Genomic DNA, 6,848 nt, shown 5'->3' with positions numbered 1-6,848 from the left:
AAAAATAAAATCATTGGAAAAAAAAGGCCACTGTGTCTCCAATCTATTGCCCATTTGAAGCATAGAGAGAACCAAGGTCCACCACTTGTCCAAGCTAGACATGGAGCATTGACACAAGATCCAACACTTATCCAAGAACCCTATAGTATATGTGGTAACATGGGATGCATTGATGCAACAAAAGTAGTCTAGCCTCCTCATCCATCTCTTTTTTCTTGTAGCCTAGAGGGATTAGTTTCAAGGTCTATCACTAGTCAAAAACTACACATAGAACATTGATACAAGGTTCCACCACATGTGAAACCTATCATCTCTAGTAGCATGGATGGTTTGATATCAAGGTTCATCGCGTGTCCTACCTATACTCTATTGTAGCATATAGATTCTGGTTTGGTGGTACTACACTTGTCCAAACTTGGCTTGTTGTTGATATCTGGAGGTAATCAAGGGTCCTCCACTTGTCCAAGTTAGGCATATAAAACAATTGCAAGGTCCACCATGTGTACAACATATGATTGATTATAGCATGCATGGTCTTATTTCATGGGCAACCATCTTCTCTCCAACATGTGTCCAACCTCGGCTCCATTGAAGCATGGAGAGAAGCAAGGTCCACCACTTATCAAAGCTATTATTTTCTCCCAGTGCTTTCAAAACCCATAATACGTTGTACATGGGGGGGGGGGGATTCTTGTTTCAAGGTCCACCACTTGGCTAAGATTGGATCCATTGAAACATAAAGAGAAGCAAGCTCTACCATTTGTCCAAGCTAGGAGCCATTGAAACATGAAAACCCCATAATATGTTGTATACGGGGGTGTTTTTCAAGGTCTACCACTTGTCTAAGCTATGGTCCATTGGAACATGGAGAGAAGCAAAGCTCCACCACTTTTCTAAGCTAGGATCCATTGAAACATGGAGAGAAGCAAGCTCCATTGTTTGTCTAAGCTAGGCTCCATTGGAACATGGAGAAAACAAGCTCCACCACTTGCCTATTATTGCATAGAGATTCTGGTTTGAAGGTCCACCACTTGTCCAACCTTGCCTTCATGTATGGAGATAATCAAGAGTGCAATGCTTCTCTAAGCTAGGGACATAAAAGAGTTTCAAGGTCCACTACATATACGATCTATGATGGGTTGTAGCATGGGAGGTTTCATTTTAAGGTTGACCACTTCTCCAGCTCCGCTTGTCCAACCTCAGATCCATTGAAGAATGGAGAATAAAGGTGTACCAACTCTCCAAAATAGGCAAGACAATCTCTATAAAACCCATGAATTGTTAATATATGCTATGCTGTGGAGTTTTGTTTGAAGTTCCACTCCTTATCCAAGCTACAATCCATTGAAGCATGGAACTAAGTAAGATATATCTCTAGTCCAAGATAGGATCCATTGAAACATAGAGAGAATCAAGGTCCACCACTTGTCCAAGCTATGCATGGGTAATTGATATAAGGACCACTACGTTTTCACCTATACTATGCTCTATCATGGATGGTTTCATATCCCACCAATTTTCCAACCTATTTAGTAGGTTGTATTATGGGGGTTTGGTTTCAAGGTACTTCACTTGTCTAAGGTGGGTTCCATTGAACCATGGAGAGAAACTATGTCTACCACTTGTCCGAAATATGCTCCTTTAAAACATAAAAACAAGGTCCACCACTTGTCCAAGCTAAAGTTTCTCTCCATTGAAGCATGGAGAGAAACAAGGTCTACCACCTGTCCAAAATATGCTCCATTGAAACATAAAAGCAAGGTCCACCACTTGTCCAAGCTAATATAACAAATGGGTGTTGGTTACAAGGTGTACCACACTTGTCTAAACTAGTCTTCATGCAAGGTCTACCACATGTCCAAGCTATATGAGCTTGTTTTGAAGGTCTACCACACCTCTTGAAATTAGGATCCATGTAAGGTCCACCTTTTGTCAAGCTATGCATTTAATGAGTACTAAAACTAAGTAAATTGCAGTACTTAAATACCTTTCCAAGCTCATTAAGATTTTGGTCTCTAAGGCCGGCCACCACCACATGTCTAATCTATGCTCTAATTGATTACTTATGCTAGTTCTCAAAGTCCAAACATAAGCTCCCTTCTAGCAAGGTTAGTTTAAATTTAGGCTCCAGCACCTGTCTAAGCTAGGTTCAATTTATGAAGCATCACCATTTAACCATGCTACGATCTAATGTATCATATCAAGGGGGTATTGATAAAAGGTCCAAAACTTATTGAGTTCAAGCTCTTAAGTAATTAAGTCTTTGTGAGTATTAAATGTTATAGTTTTAGTCTACAGATCCACCATTCAAAAACTCAAGTAATTTACTATTTACATTCAAACCTTGAATGCTTGAGATAAAAAATACAAACTCAATCAATACTATATAAAGCAAAATCTAACATTAAGAGTATCAAATCAGTAACAAGAAACACTAACATGCACAAGAAACTCAAAACATACGTGTCTCCATTTCCAAAAAGTCCTCCATTGACAGAGGATGGTGTTGTTGTTGTTCTTCTTCTCTTTGTGGAGAGCACTCCTCTGTAACAGGCACAATGTCGCCTGATTGCGAAGTGGATTGTTGAAGTCCAGCCCATTTTTCTATATCTTCATGAGACTTAACAAAGTCTAGCAGCATGGTCTCCACGCTTTTTGCCTCCTCCACACTATCAATTAAGCAGATAACTTCTTTTTTCTGTTGTATTCCTTCTTGTGCAACCAAGGAGCCATCACCAAAAACATCAACAAGCTTGCGGTCTTCAAAACAATATGTACGAATGTAGTGCTTGACCAAAGCTCTTTTTTTGGCCTCCAAATATTGCAAATCTGACATATCGTTATCTGCTACTTGAAGAAGAGAACAATCAATTGGCATGGGATGTTCCTCTGATCTTCTTCTCAGGTCTTCAAATGCATTGCCTTGTCCCAAGAAGGCAATAACTGTTAGGAATTGAATTGCTCCTTTGCAAGGAGCTGATGGAAAGTGATGCAATGCACCACAACAATGGTAGCTCAGATTATCTCCCATGGCGTGAAAGGCACATTGCAATTTTGTGAAGTTAGTGAAATCCACAAATGCAAGAAAGACAAATCCAGGATCTGTTGACCCTCCAGCAATAGCCAAGATCCCATCCAAAGCATTGTTAAATGTCTCCTCACTCCACTTCAAATTGCCTCCAACGTTTTTTGTCATATCTAAAACACATAAGCCAATAGGCACTTTATTATTGAAGTGGCGCATCAAGTAGAGATTGCCTTCCATTTGTAGGCTCACCACATAGATTGACCATGGCAAATCTCTAGGCTCAGTTTTCTCCTTTTGAAGGTGAATTGCCCATTGCATGTATTTTATTGCTCCATCTGGAAAAGCCATTTTCTTTGTTCCACGCGTCAAACTAGATCTGATCCATTCCTCGCATAGCATTAAAATTGTTTTATAAACAACATCATTGATGTTATACATTTTGACCACCTCCTCCCAGTCTTTACATGGTGAAGACTCATTCAAATTGTTGAAGCCTTCAAGAAGTGCATCTTGAATCAATTTGTCTTGCTTCAACTGCTTGATTCGATCATACATGTCAGTTGCATCACCATCCTTTGCACTCTTTGACAGTAAAATCTTCTCATCTCTAATCTCTTCTTGAATAGTCTTTACCTCTGATTCCTCAAGGCCACAAAGGTATCTAAATACAGTTGTTGGGGGTTTCTTATTCTCCTCTTCTAGATTTTCAATGATTTCTATCCAGCAATCATAAACTAAATCAGAGTACGTGACCATGTGTGCCTGTTTAGCAATCCAACTTGCTGCTGCACTCATTCTTGCCAATCGAAGAAAAGCCTAAAAAGAAATAGAGAAATAATTAAACTATTGAGCAAGATTTGTTAATTAAACACTATCAAAAAGACAAAGAAAATAACTTACATCCCATCCGGCACGAGATGCATGTCCCTCTGCAATTCCACTTGCTGCCTTTGGTGGTCGTCCTGAGAAGATCCATTGACTCCGTAAATGTCTCAATATTTGGCTGTAAGGTTGCTTGACATACAATGCCTGAGCCTCCTCATTTGCAATGGCAGATATAGCAGTTGCAACAAATGGAGGAGCATTCACAACAATGCGAGCCTTTCTAAATTTATACACGCTAATCAGTCTTTCAAAGATCTCTTTGTTGTTTTGTTCATTGTGAAGCAAAACTTTTGCAGCATAGATTGAATGCTGCCCATCAAGAATCCAATAATGATAATCTTTAATTTTTTGCTCCTCTACCTCTTCTACTGCCAAAGGAGTCCCCTTCTTTGATTTTGCATTTCGAACAGGCATCAAATATGCACATGCTGCAGGCTTGGTCGTACTCCGTGAAAATCCAAATAACACACTTTCAGCGTGTTTTTTATCCATAATACGTGCATTATAGTGATCAGGAGCAAGCCAACAATTTTGAATAGGGATATCAAATTCCCTATATTGGAAAGGAAAATAATTTATGTACTTATTCATTCCACCTGTATCTTTTTCTTGTCCTTTCATGGCCTCAGCTTCTAAAACATCTGGATCCACAATTCTCATCTTTGACATTGAACCCTCTGTTGATGAGGATGCCAAAGATGCCTTGTCTACATCCAAAATGGAACTAGTTCGCTTAGCTTCTACTTTCTGCACTTTTGCTTGCTTCTTTGTGGATGGTGGTCGTGAAGCTTTCACCTTTTTTCGTTGTAGTGTGGCAATGATGGAGCTTTGAAGTTGATCTGCTGTGATATTTGGATTTGATTCTGCAAACTTCCATCCTCGAGAAAACATTGTCTCTTCTTTGTTTCTAGACATGCGCTCCAATGCATATGCTCCTGGAGATAGTTGAAATTCTAGATTCATTGGAACTAGAATGTCAATGCATTCCACCTCTGGATGACTATCAACTACAGAGACAGATGCTTCCACAACTTGTCCAACATCTTCAAACAAGCTGTCATTCTCCTTTTTGGCAATAAATAGATGCACCTTATGAAATTGTGCACCCTCTATACCATGTATGTCCAAATACCATTTCCTAAGATCATTGCAAGTATAGTCAACTGAGACAGCAACCCTTGCAACCTGTTTTTTTGGAGCCATCTTTCCTGAAACAAAAAAAACCAAATGTTATTTTAACATATACTTTTTTGTAATGGATTAAGTTTGTGTGAATACAAGTTCCACCACTTGTTCAAGCTAGATCTAAGCAAGTATACATAGTGATCATTTAAGCTAGTAAACTAAGGGAAGGGAGAAGTAAGGTCCACCACTTGTCCAAGCTCAGCTCTAGACAACATGGAGAGATTCGAGGTCTACTAATTGTCTAATATAGGCTAACTATATTGAAACATAGAGAGAAGCAAAGGTCCACCACTTGTCCAATCTAGGGTCCATTGAAACATGGAGAGAAGGATGCTCCACCATTTGTCCAAAATAGGCTCCATTGAAACATGAAGAGAAGCAAGATGCACCATGTCTTTGAGATGCTAGGCTCCATTGAAATACCTTAAACCCATGATATTTTGTATATGTGGGGTTTAAATTCAAGGTCCACCACTTGTCCAACCTATTATCCCTAGTAGCATGAGTGGTTTGGTCTCAAGATTCACCACTTTTCCACTCTATGTCATTATATTAAGAAGATCTGGGTGTTAAGGTCCACCACTTGTCCAACCTATAAGGCTATATCTTAAATGGTATTATTTACCACCACTTGGAATGCACATGATGGGTTTTACATAGGGGTATGGTTCCAAGGTCCACCACTTGTCCAAGCTAACTCTATTGAAACATAGAGAGAATCAAAGGTCCACCACTTGTCCAAGCTAGGCTCCATTGAAACATGGAGAGAAGGATGCTCCACCATTTGTCCAAGCCAGGTTTGATTGAAACATGAAGAGAAGCAAGCTGCACCATGTCTCCAAAATGCTAGGCTCCATTGAAATATCTTAAACCCATGATATTTCGTACATGGGGGGTTTACATTCAAGGTCCACCACTTGTCCAACCTATTATCACTAGTAGCATGAGTGGTTTGATGTCAAGATTCACCACTTTTCCACTCTATGTCATTATATTAAGAAGATCTGGGTGTTAAGGTCCACCACTTGTCCAACCTATAAGGCTATATCTTAAAGGGTATTCTTTCTCACCACTTGGAATGACCATGATAGGTTTTACATGGGGGTTTGGTTCCAAGTTCCACCACTTGTCCAAGCTAACTCTATTGAAACATAGAGAGAAGCAAAGGTCCACCACTTGTCTAAGCTAGGGTCCATTGAAACATGGAGAGAAGGATGCTCCACCATTTTTCCAAGATAGGCTCCATTGAAACATGAAGAGAAGCAAGCTGCACCATGTCTCCAAGATGCTAAGATCCATTGAAATACCTTAAACCCACGATATTTTGTACATGGGGAGTTTACATTCAAGGTCCACCACTTGTCCAACCTATTATCTCTAGTAGCATGAGTGGTTTGGTCTCAAGATTCACCACTTTTCCACTCTATGTCATTACGTTAAGAAGATCTGGGTGTTAAGGTCGACCACTTGTCCAACCTATAAGGGTATATCTTAAAGGGTATTCTTTCTCACCACTTGAAATGTCCATGATATGTTTTACATGGGGGTTTGGCTCCAAGGTCCACCACTTGTCCAAGCTAACTCTATTGAAACATAGAGAGAAACAAAGGTCCACCACTTGTCCAAGCTAGGCTCCATTGAAACATGGAGAGAAGGATCCTCTACCATTTGTCGAAGCTAACTCTATTGAAACATGGGGGGTTTACATTCAAGGTCCACCACTTGTCCAACCTATTAACGCTAGTAGCAT

The sequence above is a fragment of the Adiantum capillus-veneris genome, chromosome 26, assembly GCF_014529385.1.
Source record: "Adiantum capillus-veneris isolate H3 chromosome 26, ASM1452938v2, whole genome shotgun sequence".
Classification (NCBI taxonomy): Eukaryota; Viridiplantae; Streptophyta; class Polypodiopsida; order Polypodiales; family Pteridaceae; genus Adiantum; species Adiantum capillus-veneris.
The sequence above is the reverse complement of the archived record's forward strand: the minus strand, read 5'-3'. Positions refer to the sequence as shown.